General features: G+C 34.5%; 1 long non-coding RNA gene across 3 annotated transcripts; it reads right to left on the bottom strand.

Annotated features, from left to right (window-relative positions):
• Nucleotides 1-224: 224 nt before the first annotated feature.
• On the bottom strand, nt 225-11566 carry LOC131074677 (uncharacterized). 3 transcript variants are annotated; one of them, XR_009113100.2, is made up of 7 exons: nt 11510-11566; nt 11311-11372; nt 9623-9712; nt 4310-4438; nt 3524-3557; nt 1916-2029; nt 225-843 (listed from the first exon to the last, which is right to left on the bottom strand). It is a non-coding gene; the product is annotated as an uncharacterized LOC131074677 (long non-coding RNA). The 3 variants fall into 3 exon arrangements; XR_009113098.2 differs by having other exon boundaries at nt 11311-11551; XR_009113099.2 differs by having other exon boundaries at nt 4310-4435; nt 11311-11551.
• Nucleotides 11567-15037: the final 3471 nt, after the last annotated feature.

Raw genomic sequence — 15037 nt, 5'->3', positions numbered from 1 at the left:
TAGTATATTTAGTAAATTTAATCATTACTTTACCGTCAACTGGTCATATATTTAGTCATATTAGGGTATGATGGAATCGAACCACCATCCTTCTGCTTGTAAAGCAGATGCTCTTCCATTTGAGCTAGCGCCCTTTAAAGAATAATTATACCATGTATCCTATGTTAGCCTATAAACATACATTTCTACAAAATACAAAATCAAGTATTTGATAACAAAGAATCAATGTTTAAGGACATCACATCACTATTTAAAATATCTACAAGAGAGGATTTCAATGACCAATGACCAATGACCAACTCTACACAGCTAAAATATCTACAAGACAATAATGAATATGCATCTCAATGGGAGAAGGGTTTTGTTTACTTTTTCTATGAGAGGCCACATATTGTTTAATGATAGGGATAAAGTATGGTAACTAGTCCACAAAGAGGACAATCATACCCTCACAATTTGCAAAGGCAAAAAGGGGCAGCCATTACTGTTAAGACTCTCACACATGTTGACATAAGGAGATCATAAAGCTTGCAAACCTAAAGGTTACAATGAGAAGAGCTGGCCAGAGTCTAGGAAAGAGTAACAATAGGTTATGTGAAAGATTCTCATTTACACAAATGATAAGTCTGGCCCTCAATTTTGTAGAAGTCATAGAACAATAATAGCAGTCCCAAGATAGGATGAGCTTATAATTCAAGAATGTAGACCTCAAGATAGCGAATGGTGAATAAATCCACTAACATAAGTCATTCTAAGAGGTATAATGAACGTAGATGCAATTGCCCAGCAATGTTTTTCAACCGAATAAGAAGCATCTTATATTCTTCATATCTCTCTTGTAACCTGAAAGATAGAAAAGAAGTGTAAAGATATAACATAACTAATCAAATAATGGTTATTGAGATAAGGCATTTCAGTAGCTCATATATAGCTAATTCCAAAAGCAAGAAGTAATGAATATATCTATGGCTAAATGACAGTCTAAAAAACCCAAAGGAACAGCTAAAGGCTTTAGTAGAAATGTATAAAAAATAAGGCAGAGATATAAGCCATTGACAATCAAAAAGATATAAGGATGGAGTAACAATAATTGTTATAGCAGCATTCAAAGAGGTAAGTTGTCAAATGTATAAGACATTGTTTTTGGCTGGCTAAGGTAAATAAATTTCTAATAAACAACATAATATTGTGTCCATGGTGTATAAGACCCCACACCCCTTTATGTACTAACAACATATACTCATATAAATCATATCACCTATTGGGAGTGGACAATAACCTTCTCTTGGAATGGCCTTAAAAGAATATACAATGGCAACAACACTTATAGTACAAAGAAAGAAAATAGTCTCAGAAGCTCTATAACCATTATAAATCTTAACAGCTAACTAGGTGGCTCGAGATGTGTTTATGGAATGGGTTTCAACTAGTACCATAAAAATAGGTAGACTAGGAGGGGTAGTTTATGGAGAAATTTGACCCCCGTGATAGAATTTACTGTTGACAAATTTGAAAATAGTTGCTTCCTACTTGAGATGAAATTAACAAAATAGCTAGTTTCATAAGAATAGTAATCACTCAAATGTATGCATAAGTAATATGTTTCTCTAGAATTTTAGTGTGACAAGCCATATATATAAAAGAGTGAATTTAGCAGAACAAAGAACATACCATGTCAAAAGTATAATGTTTCACAAAAGAAATGTCAATTTGAAAATTTATCCAATCAGAATATTTGTCACAAAGCATATAGAGTAAAATCACCTAAATGTCACCTGTATACCAATCTGGAGCAAATATGTTATGACAATAAAATAACATAGCTTAACTCACCATTGTGCAAGGTTATAAGTAATCTGATAGTAAGCCAAAATAATAACAATGATGCAACAAATCTGTAATCCACATGACTTACCTTCCATGAAATTAGATTAAGAAGCTCAGCATAATTGCCCCCTTGTAACGCAACCAAATTAACTCGATGAGGAATGTAGTCGACATGAATGGTCAATGGTCGTATTTCACATTTCTGTCAAAAAAAAAATACAATTTCAGTATACAAAAATTTCCAGATAATCCAGCAAAAAATGTTTTTTAGATAATCAAAATTCAATAAACAAGATATCTCCATTGAATACACCTTTGCAATAATCATAGGATTATAAGTAGCTCTCGAGTTATTCTTCTATTTATAATCATAGGATTCTTCATGTCAATGAGTATTATTTTCAGATTTTGAAAAGATTTGAGAATATCATTTTCAAATTTGAACAGATTAAAAGTCATTTTCAGATTTTGAAAAGATTTGAGACTATCTTTTTCAGATTTTGAAAAAGAAGTCATTTTCAGATTTTGAAAAGATTTAAGAATATCATTTTCAGATTTTGAAAAGATTTAAGGATATCATTTTGAGATTTGAGAAGAATTAAGAATGTCATAAGCAACATTAGAAGTCATTTTCAGATTTTGAAAAGATTTAAGAATATCATTTTCAGATTTGAGAAGAATTAAGAATGTCATGAGTAGCATTAAAACACTTTTTTAGTTTTAGAAGAGATGAAAAGATGCATTTTCAGACTTAGAGCAGTCCCAAGAACAAAGGAAATAAGAGAAAGTCATTTTCAGATTAACAAAGGCATAAAAGATAGTCATTCTCAGATTTAGAGCAGCAAGAAAATGCAATCCAAGTTGCAAAGCTACAACAGTAAAATGAATTCTTGACAGTCAAAGATATGAGAGCAGCTATTAAGTGCAGTCAAAAGGACTGTTGAGAGTGCATATGATATACAACACAGTATAGACAAAGATCATCTTTTAAAAGTCTAAAGGCCACAAAGACTTTTGCTTAAAGATTCATGAAGACTAAACCTAATGATGAAGATATAAATCAGTGCCAAGGTATTTATCAGAAGAGAACAGTAAATCAATCAAAATGAGGTATAAAGAGAGTAGTCACAAGTTTTAGTGTGAGCCACAATCCTAAGATCAGTCCATACACCAACGTCAAAGGCACCTATAGAAGAATAATAGTCTCTTAGTACAAGGCATGGATCAACATCTCAATACAAGGTATACTCAGAAAATATTCACCAAATCACTCTACAGAACACAGCCAAATTCTGAAAACAGTCATCAAGTGACAAACTCATGACAACCATTGTTACAAGAGCGTTTTGAGATCATAAGCATGAAGAAACAGTGACAAATCACAGCCACAAAGGTAACTTCATGGTCATGAGAGCCTTCTACAAAGGCACTACCAGACTTATGAAAGTATTCAACATACAAGAGTTCCCAAGGTTTGAGCATTGACAATATAAATAAAGAACACAGACAAATTCAGAAGGTTAGCAGTTAGCCTATGAATGTAGCGAATACATTAAGCCAATTTAGCAATCATAGCAGCAGTAGGGCGGGGTAATATTTTAAGGGAACAGGGATCTTAGTCATTGCCTTAAGAGCAAAGATATGGAGCAGTAAAGATAACCTTTAACAGAGATAACAGAGGTAAGAGCCAACATACCAAACCTGAGATATATACAGAGCAGCTGCTTTCACTGTATCAAAACATGAAGAAAATAATTAAATGACAATACTTTGCATCTAAAAGAAAATACAAAGGTGAGACCAATGTACAAATCAAGGAAGATATGAAAGCATAAGCCAAATAAACAGACACTATATAGGGTTTTATTTTGACATCAAAGGAATCTATATGCAAATAAAAGACCAGAGAAGGAGTGGCTATAAAGATAGTCAAGGTGCAAAAGACAGTCTATTAATACTGTCAAACAAAGAAATAATGGCACAGTCACAGTCACAAAAGGACTTCTCATATTCTATAAGTATAGAGTATAGACAATTACAATCATGTACACAAATGAAGCTTTATTAGGGCGCCGAAAGAATTAGAGGTCTTAACAGATAAAGGTGACAATGTCTTATTCATTAGAGTAAAGGAGAATAGTTTGTGATAGTTCAAAATCCTTGGAACCTTTGCACCTAGAAGGGCCCGTTGAAACTTCAAGATCAATATAAATCCTTGCATCAGTCCAAACCTTCATACAATATGTCAAAGAGTAGTTTAAAGATAGTCTTCGAGTCTCGAAAAAAGATTGGGGTTCAAGTCATCAGTTGATTTTCATGTTGCATCAGTTGGAAGCTTCAAAAGGGGAGGTTTTTGTAGCACATATAACAGTTTGACTTCAGTTAAATACCCCTCAAGGCTTATACATCAGTTGAGAGTCATTTGGGCCCACATGCACATGTGCAAGCATTAAGTTTAGAATAAATGTTTAGCATAGCTTACCAGGAACATTTGACAGCATTAAATTTACGAGAAGCTTGCTCTGTATTTCATGTGCATGATGGACTTCCCTTAGGAATATAACATTCTCCTTAACTCCATGTAGGCTAAAGGGCAGTGGATCAACTCCTGCTGCAATAATGAGATTATCATAAGTAACCTTAAAGAGTCAGTTTGGATGGGGGATTGATTCATTTTTCTCCCCAGAAGCCTCACAATAAACCTAGAACCAAAATAAGATAAAGTAATTTATAGCTTGTACAATGAGACCAATTGTTAAGAAACTGTTGTGTGACTCTGAAAATACAGCCAAAAAAATGGCTAATTAGTTTGATTGGTTAAAATAGAACACTGCAAAAGAAGAGAAAAAAATATGGAAAATCTTTGAGAAATATACAAATAATTTTAAGCACAGCTATGATTGTGGGATATACAAAAAATGCCAATTTCTAATTTTAAGGAGTAAAGACTGTTCTAGTTCAATTAGACTAAAAAATTTAGAATTGTTTCAAATGTTCTTGCATACTTTCCTAAGTCAATCAAAATTGAGGGAAACATATGGATCCTGTTAAGGGATATCACAAATATTTGCTCTCAAATTTTCCTGCAACAACTATGTTGATGACACTTCCATTTTTAGTTTTAATGACACCCTTGGTAAAAGATTTTCTAACTACTATTAGGTGTTAGATTTTAGTAATCAGATTTGCAATCGCTTAACATATAGGTGCAGAAGTAGATAATGTACAGTAACAGAAATAAAGCACATAAATAGAGATGCACACAACACAAGACTACCCTGGGAAAACCTCCCCCTTGGAGGAAAAACCCAGCAACAACAGATCTTCAGATCTGATTATAATAGGCAGAAATTATAGTTACAAGTCTGACCCAGCTAAGGCACAATAGCAGCAGATGACAATAGATAGAAACCGACTTATCTTAGTCCTTCGGATGCAAGGAAATCACAAGACAATGAATTCGCTTTCCTTCTAACTGAGTTTGCAGACCTTCAAGGATAATTTGCACAGCTGGAGATTTCGCACCTAGAGCAGATCTGAATCGCACTTTTGGAGCAAAGGTATTTTGTGAACTTGCTTGAATAGTTTCCTTCCAAAATGAATCTGTATTTATACAAGGTAGAGGGAATGCATATAGGGTCTGCCCAATACATTTTGGCGCCTAAACTCACTTTAATTCACACGCCACATAATGAGGATGGGTCCACACGTTAGCCCACACGTTTGGTAAATAGGTCCATGCGTTTTGAACATTCTATGTTAGGAAAAGTAGGGCCCAGCCCTATAATGATCCGAACAACATTGGAATAGGGCCCAGCCCTATTTGTTTTACATATTAGATTGAGATAGGGCCCAACCTTATTTAATCCTAATGGATTCGAATGTTGCCAAAGGCACAATTCGAATCCATTATAAATATTTTCCAAACTAGTTACAAAACAACACTCCCTCTTAACTAGGGAGGAAAATAATTACATAATCTGATTTTCATGGACAAACCCATGGCATGAACATTTACAAGGTTTAGGATTAGGGCCCAGCCCTAATCGTACAATCAATATACAATTTGTGATTTGATCACGCAATTACATTACAATGAACCTTTACATGATCTTCTCTTGCAATGCCTGCAGAGGATGAAGCCAACGCTTCATTACTTTACACTTTCCTAGGGACCTGCTTGTAACACCATGATCTTTCATCATGCACATTTGCAGAGGATGACAGAGACCTTTCCATATGCACACCTGCTATAATTAATACTCAAAGATATATATAACCATAAATCATGCACAACCGCATAGGATACATAAGCTTCTTTACTGAGAAGAACATATCACCTTGTACACTACAAAGGGTGAACTCACCTTGCACTCCGCGGAGGGTGAGAAATAACCGCCACCTTGCACTCTGCAAAGGGTGGAAGGAACTGCCACCTTGCACTCCGCAGAGGGTGGAAAGAACTGCCACCTTGCACTCCGCAGAGGGTGAGCAAGCACCACCACCTTGCACTCCGCAGAGGGTGGATGATACACCCAGTGTATCATGGTTGGCATCATCATAAATAAACAATAGACAAGGAATATACATTAGATATATATTATCAATTCCTCTATTAAACCATAATGATTAGAACCCAAGAATGAAATGAGATATTAAAAGATATCAAGACTCCCTCTAAACCCCTATTTAAATAAAGAATTCACAGACCTGATGATTCATTCTTACTTACGAAGTGGACCCATAGCATCTTAAAAGAGAGAGATGAAAGGTAGACTTTCATAATTAGTCCGATGACAAGATCTGATTGAGGTAGGGCTTCTCAGGTGATGCGTGAATGCTTTCTTCTGAGAGACATAATCTGAAAACATTATCTTCAAGAGTAGACATTAGGTTACCTTAGAGACATGATATAGTAAAACAAAACACCAACCCTTACAAACCCTCAACACACAGATTCAGACATATAGATAGAAGACATTTACCTATACTCGGATCCTAATACACATCCATATATATACACTATCACTATTCAGCCATGAATACATTGAATATATAAGTGATAGCAGGTATATGATAGCAGAAATATATAAGGATGACAGCAAGTATCAAAATAAGGTAAGTTTTAAGGTAGCTTCAAATCACCTTAAAACTTCACTTACCTATCTCCCTTGAAATAAATTGAGATTCATCACCTTTGAAGGTTCTAAGATACTAAGAGGATGAGGAATCCATTGATGCAGATGAAGGACCTTGACTGTGCATGTAATCATCTGAAAACCCTAGTTATCTCACAGAAGTCCAGGCTGTAAATCTGATCACGACACATGCAAACCTAGGCTCTGATACCATGTTGAGACATGGACCAGCTAGGACTCAAACCTAGGACCTTCCATACGCTGCTGGAGTGCTCAATCTAGGTGTGGCTTATTTCCAACACCAACACCCCCCCTTAAGCCACACCTCTCGTGTGCTTGGGGCTCCTAGCCTGGACCTGGCTCTGATACCATGTTAGATTTTAGTAATCAGATTTGCAATCGCTTAACATATAGGTGCAGAAGTAGATAATGTACAGTAACAGAAATAAAGCACATAAATAGAGATGCACGCAACACAAGACTACCCTGGGAAAACCTCCCCCTTGGAGGAAAAACCCAGCAACAACAGATCTTCAGATCTGATTATAATAGGCAGAAATTATAGTTACAAGTCTGACCCAGCTAAGGCACAATAGCAGCAGATGACAATAGATAGAAACCGACTTATCTCAGTCCTTCGGATGCAAGGAAATCACAAGACAATAAATTCGCTTTCCTTCTAACTGAGTTTGCAGACCTTCAAGGATAATTTGCACAGCTGGAGATTTCGCACCAAGAGCAGATCTGAATCGCACTTTTGGAGCAGAGGTATTTTGTGAACTTGCTTGAATAGTTTCCTTCCAAAATGAATCTGTATTTATACAAGATAGAGGGAATGAATATAGGGTCGGCCCAATACATTTTGGCGCCTAAACTCACTTTAATTCACATGCCACATAATGAGGATGGGTCCACACGTTAGCCCACACGTTTGGTAAATAGGTCCATGCATTTTGAACATTATATGTTAGGAAAAGTAGGGCCCAGCCCTATTTGTTTTACATATTAGATTGAGATAGGGCCCAACCCTATTTAATCCTAATGGATTCGAATGTTGCCAAAGGCACAATTCGAATCCATTATAAATATTTTCCAAACTAGCTACAAAACAACATTAGGAACAATATGACTTCAAACTCAACTTTGCTCACAAGCTAGTTTTGACTTGGGTAAAAAACAATGAGAGTAGAAAAGATTTTTGAGATTTCAAAAAGCTTGAAAAGACCACAAAAGTTTATTTGAAATTGGAAGAGAATCATTAATACTTGACTAATATTGGTAAGATAATGGTGTGGCAAACATAAACAAAACATATAAAACTTACATATTCTATATGTTTTTTATATTTATGTTTCTTCATTGAGTTTTGGACAAGATTTGTTCTTGTTGAGTTCTAATTTAAGTCTCTTCTCTATGGCCTATGAAAGCAATTGTTGAAATTGCATCTATTGAATTTCAACTATGGTGTATCCTAAGCCCAATAACGTTACACTCCATAAAAGTGTGATTAACCCCAAGTGATGATCACCTTCCTGATATGCCATGCCATTTTGCCAATTTTTAAAAAATTGGTTTACATTTTTTTATACATATATTTCCTCCTTTGTCATTTTGATTTTATACTTAGGAGAAGAAACATAAAAGAATGGGGAGATTGGAAAGTTTTAGGAATAAATGGGGATGTGTTTTCAGGGCTTTTTTGGCTATCATTGTACCTATCATATTTCCAATACACAAAGATGCACTAGTAAGGTTCCTGAGTCATCCCTAATATCCCTTGATTGTTTGGAAACCTCCTAGAAATGGCACTTGGCCATATAAGGATGGCTGGAGATATCAACAACTTCCCTACCGCATCCCAGGGGCAGTAAACCATCTTTAGGTGACAACCACAGTTATTAAAGAACTCGTGAATTATTACTCATTTCATTTTTTATTTTACAATTTAAGCACAATTATTGATACCTATGTTTCATAACTATAGCCTGCCCTATTGATTCAATATACCAAAAGAAAGGCTTTTCTTAAATTATGGAATAAATTTTATCATCCATTAAAAAGGGCATGGTTAGATATAGGTAAAATGTAATACTCTTCTTCACAACTACAGATCTTATTCACACATAAGATTTAAATGACAATTATCCTACATACAAAGCTGTTATTTTTTAAAATGTCAAACCTTTTGAAAGGAATTTGTGATCAATTTGGGGATTCATTTTAATAATGAAACAAAGAAATTTCCTTTATCAAAAGTTAAAACTATGTCTCTACACCACCACCTGGCACAAATTGTTATTCCTATCATTGTTATAATACTGCCAATAATGGTTGTTAATATGATATCATCATGGTTGTAAGTTGAAATAAAAAATATATACAATTTGATAGAAAAAGTTCTACGAAACTGGTGATAATGTTTCCCTCTATATTGTATGTAATATTTTTCAGTCTGGTCATATACAGCTGCAATTTGTGTGTGGTTAAAGTGGCTTTGTATAGATCTTAAAAAACCTTTACTGCATTTATATACATCATCAGTAAATATAAGGATTTTAATATCGATGATTCTTCATTACCAACGTACAGTGAGACCATGTTTATCAGTTGTCCAAGCACTAAAAATGTTACTTTTCAGAGAGAGGGATGGTTCATACCTTAAATCTTATGAAATTTCTTGAACCAATCTCTGGAAAGGTAGCTTTCTAATCACAATATTAGTGCTCTTCTGATACTTACGAATTTCACTGAAGTACAACAAAGAAAAAGGCAAGATTAAAACAACTTCATAACTCTTAACAATCTAATACAAATGACAAACACAAGTTTAATTACTTTAAAAGAAAACAAATAAAAGTTGTAGCTTAATAGTACATTCAAAAGATTACCCTTGTGCTGATTTGGGACAAAGAAAACAACACAATTTGGTGATAGACGAGTTATATTTTGCATGACCCATGAAAGAAAAAAAGGTACAAGAGTAGAAAATACACCAGGATTCTTGTCGAGGGTTTTGGTGAATATTTGGTTAAGAGAAAAGGGACCTAATTAAGGCGTTACTTCAAAATAGATAGCTGGAGTTAGATACAAGATGCCTATTTGTCAGAAATTTATGGAAAATGTAGCGTGAGGACATTTCAAGAGTAAAGTGTATCCAGCTGCCAATGGGGTAGTTTCGGGTCCACCAACGCCAGGCGTTTGAGCACCATGGACATAAGCACTAGTGGATTCAGTTGATCGAGAAACCCTGCATACATGCAAATTTATAGAATAGGTTTGGAAGGAAACAATCACACAATCCCCCTACAGATTGTAAGGGTCACTACTATTATGGCAAGAGGGTGATACTATGATTGGAAACAGATTCACAATAAAAGCTTATGGAAGTACCAAATCTCCCCCTACCAAAGCAACCAATTGAGGCAAATAATTGAGTGTTGAGAGACGACTCTTCGCTTGTTCTCATTTGTTTGTTTGACCCCTATGTCCCATGCCACTGGGGTCTTGATCGATCATTTGAGAGAAAGATAGATATGAATGGTTTAAGCATGCATCAATTAGTGGCTCCAAGGTTTCAGCTGCTCCGATGGCCCATAGATCTAGGGGACCCATATCTCGAACGAACTATAGATGGAGGTGCAGTTCACAACCCCATATAATGAGAATGTGTAGATGGTATGGGTGAAGCAAAAACCATCCAGGAGGAGGAGGAGACTCTCTAGAGTCAAGGCAACTATCTATGGTTCTAGTTGGCACTCCCCCGGTAGAGAAGGCCCGACTATATCCCCCGACACAAGCTTTATTCTGATTACGCATCTAGTAGAGACAGAGGCAAAGATAGCAGCTCCTCAACTAGTTAGCTGGTTGAAGCGCTCATTGAATCCCCTATGCCGAAGTCTTTTCTCTAGGCAGAGACAACATAAGTAGACGCAAAGGTTACAAAAGCTATTGCAATTTCTCCAAAACCATAAGCGGGTAACTCCGTAGCATCAACTATCTAGTGGAGGGGGGAAACCCTGGCTGTGGGCATATAGTTATATTTTGCCCGCCATACCCCCCAACCCAATGATGAACCATGTGTAAAGTGTCTTGTTGCCAACGATGCCGATGAAGAAAAAATTCTTGCTTCCAACGACACTGAAGAAAAAAAATGGGAAGAGTTTGTTGGAAATATTTGTCAAACCCTACTGCAATGGATATGAACCAAAAACAATCTCCCTCAATTTGAAATTTTTGGGGTTTGGGGTTTTACACATTGGAGAAAGAATAAAATAAAACAAATAAAATCTGACTGCGAATAAATTTACAAATATAAAATTCACTAAAGCCATGGCAAGTGACTTACTCCAAGATCCTGCATAAATTGGAGAAAGAATGGGTTGAGTTTGCTGAACAAATTTACAAAACCTTACAATGAGCAAAAAAATGAGAGGATCAATTAATAGCTCAAAAACAAAATAACCATAGCATGCCAAAAATTCACTTTGACCATTCCTCTACGGCACTGGCTATGGTGGGGAAAATTTGCACCCCCGATCCCCTACCCATTCTTCTGCCGTATGCTACCTCCTGCAGTACCGCTTGCACTCGCCCCCCACGGTAATGTTTAAGTTATTTAATATTTTTTTATAATATATTTTTTATTATATTTTAAATTTTTTTTAAGTTACATTAGTTAAAAAATATAAAAATAAGATATATGTTTAATTTTTTTAATTTATTTTAATAATAATTATATTATAATATATAATTAAATGATTTTAAGATATATATAATAATAATATATAAATTTTAATAATACTATTTCAATTTTTTTTACATATGTAAGTAAATAATTGTTTATTTTTATAAATATATTTATTTTTAAATTATTTATTTAAATTTTTTATAATAAATTATGTTTTTTTAAATAGTTATTATATTATAACATACATAATATATAACTAATTATTTTAAAATTCATATATGTTAAAATCACCTAGTTATATATTATATAGGTTAATTTTTTATATTAGTTATATATATTTTTATTTTTTTATTTTAAATAACATTAATAAAAAATTTGATACAATTTTAAGTTATTTATATTTTTTTTTTTACATACATAGTATATAAATTTTTACTAATGTTACTTAAAATAAAAAAGTAAAAATATAATAACTAATATAAAAATTTAACTTATATAATATATAACTAGGTGATTTTAACAAGACGCGTCTATTCTGGCTTCAAAACGACAGTACGGATTGACTAACACGCGTGTTAGTCGCGCGTTTTACACCATCGATTTTGTCCGTTAAAATCACCTAGTTATATATTATGAGTTAAATTAGCTTGGCATAAAAATATGCACAACTCTTAGCGAAAACCTTATGGAAACTTAGAAAAGGTTAGAATAAGCTTATAGAAAAGGATAGGATAAGCTTCAAGATATTAAAATTTAGACTCAAACCACCAAGATCCTACAGCAAAAAAAACACTATTAAATGCAATTGACATATAAATGAAAATTGACATAAAAATGAAAATTGGATAATAGAAACAAATAGGGATTTAACACTTGGTATTATAATAATATCATATGTGAAAACAACCACTAATAAAACCAAACCAAATGATATATAGGATTTGGTCAACTCAGTTATATATATAACTATTGTCCAAGCATAAACCTGATGTTTAGTTGTAATAGATGAGTAATAGTCATTTATTTAGTCATTTTTATTTGTGTGACTAATTATTTAGTTGTGTTCCCTACCCGATGACCATATTAATCATTTATAGTTGTGTTGCAAAAAATTACTAAAATTTGGTCATTTTTACTTATTGTGACTAAAAGTTTTAGTCACTTGGTCATTTATTTGCCATATTTCTACTAGTGCATTAACTACAAAGGACAATATTTTTGATATTACACAAGGCCTTTTTTTTCTTTAAAAAATTTCAGTTCCTCAAAGAATGTCTTAAAAGGTGGAATAGGCAAACTTTCAAAAACATTTTCTTTGAGAATCGTCATTTGGAAGAAGCGTTGGGGGAGCTCCATGCTAAAGTAATAGAGGTAGAGATGATAGAGAGTGATTTTAACAGGGAAAAGGAGTTAAATAAGAAAAATGTGAAAATATTGGTGAGAGAGGAGACATTTTGGAGATAGAAATCTCGAGATACATGGATGAAAGAAGGGGATTGAAACACAAAGTTCTTCCATAACTATGTTAAATCTAGGAGGTCGTGTAATAGAATCTTCTATATTGCAAATTATGAGGGTATTATGCTGAATGATCCTTTGGACATCAACAATGAAACGCTCAGGTATTTTTGTAATACTCTCAATGGGGGTAATTGGGTTTTTGTCCAAGCTAATGATATTTGTGATGTTATTCCTAATTGTATCTTTGATTATCAAAACCAAATGCTTTTGGAACCTATCAAAATGGAAGAAGTCAAACAAGCTCTAATCTCCATGGGGGGGAGAAAGCCCCAAGGCTGGATGGTTTCCCTGCAATTTTCTTTCAGAAGTTGTGGGATGTATTTGCTGTTGAGATCCGGGAAGTTGTGGAGGAATCTAGGAAGTATGGTTTTATTATAAAAGATTTTAATAATGCATTTATTACTCTCATTCCAAAACGTGATGAGGTGCGATCTTTTGAAGATTTTAAGGCGATCTCTCTATGCAACACAATTTATAAAATTATTTCCACTATCATTGCTAATAGGCTAAAAAATGTTTTGAGGATGGTTATTTTGGGTGAACAGAGTGGCTTCTCCCCTCATAGGTCGATTGTAGAACGTATTATAGTTTCTCATGAGATAATTCACTCTGCCAAGGCTGCAAAAATCGAACATATAATGGTGAAACTCAACATCAAAAAGGCTTATGATGAAGTAAATAGGGAATTCTTAATAATGATTTTGGGCAAGTTCAACTTCAACAATAGGCAGGTGGAATGGGTCGGCAGTTGTATTAGCACAAGGTTTTTAGTTCTGGTGAATGGGAGTCCTCAAAGTTTTTTTGAATCTCAAAGAGGCATTAGACAGGGGGATCCATTGTCCCCTTTACTCTTCATTATTATTGTTGAGGCATTGGGGAGGTTGATCAACAGGAAAAGGATGGATGGGCTTTCAAAGGGAATAATAGTGGTGCGGGGAATGGATCCAATTTCTCACTTGCAGTTTATTGATGACACTCTCTTGATGGGAGAGACAACTTTCTAAGAAGCAGGAATTATGAAAGAAACAATAGACAAATATAGTAGGGTGTTCGAGCAGTGTATCAATTGGAAGAAAACAGAAATATTTTTCTTAAATATGGAATGTCAAAAACAGAGGGAGATATGTAGGATCCTAGAAATGAAGTTGGGTACTTTGCCTAGTAAAAACTTGGGCACTCCTATGTTTGGGGGTGCTTGTAGATCCACTTTGTGGAAAGATCTACTAGATTGTTGTATGGGCAGGATGGATGGATGGAAGAGCAAATGGCTTACTTTGACGGGCAAAATTTTAATGGTGAAGTTAGTTATTTCTATAATCCCAATTTTCTCTATGATGTGCTTGAAAATTCCTTAAACAATTGTGAAGGTGATAGGGCAAAAAATGAGGAAATATTTTTGGAATGGATCTAGGGCTTGAGGGATTGGCAAATAATAAATGAAGCCATGGGTGCGAAGTTGCTTTGGAGTATTTATTCCAACCCTAAGCAACTGTGGGTGAAGATTTTGAAAGCGAAGTATCTGCATGCGAAGGAAATTCATAGAATTTTTACTATGTGTAACCCTACGAAGGGATCAGCGATTTGGAATTTTATTGTGACATGCAAGCAAGTAATAGTTGATCACATCACTTGGCAAGTCAGCAATGGCCGCACATCAAAGTTTTGGGATGATTCTTGGGAGGGTTACTCTTCTTTGAATAAAAATTGGGAGTTGCTTGAATTAAATCTTCTATTATGTCAAAGGTGGGGAAGTAGGATTCGGGATTACATGGAGTTAAAAAGAGGGAAAGATGGTGAGGAATGGCTTTGGAGACCTTTGGATAATGAGGGGCTAACTTTGGAGCAGCGTAACAGAATGATTGAA

Source organism: Cryptomeria japonica, chromosome 4 (genome assembly GCF_030272615.1).
Source record: "Cryptomeria japonica chromosome 4, Sugi_1.0, whole genome shotgun sequence".
Taxonomy (NCBI): Eukaryota; Viridiplantae; Streptophyta; class Pinopsida; order Cupressales; family Cupressaceae; genus Cryptomeria; species Cryptomeria japonica.
This window is presented reverse-complemented; position numbering and strand designations above follow the sequence as displayed.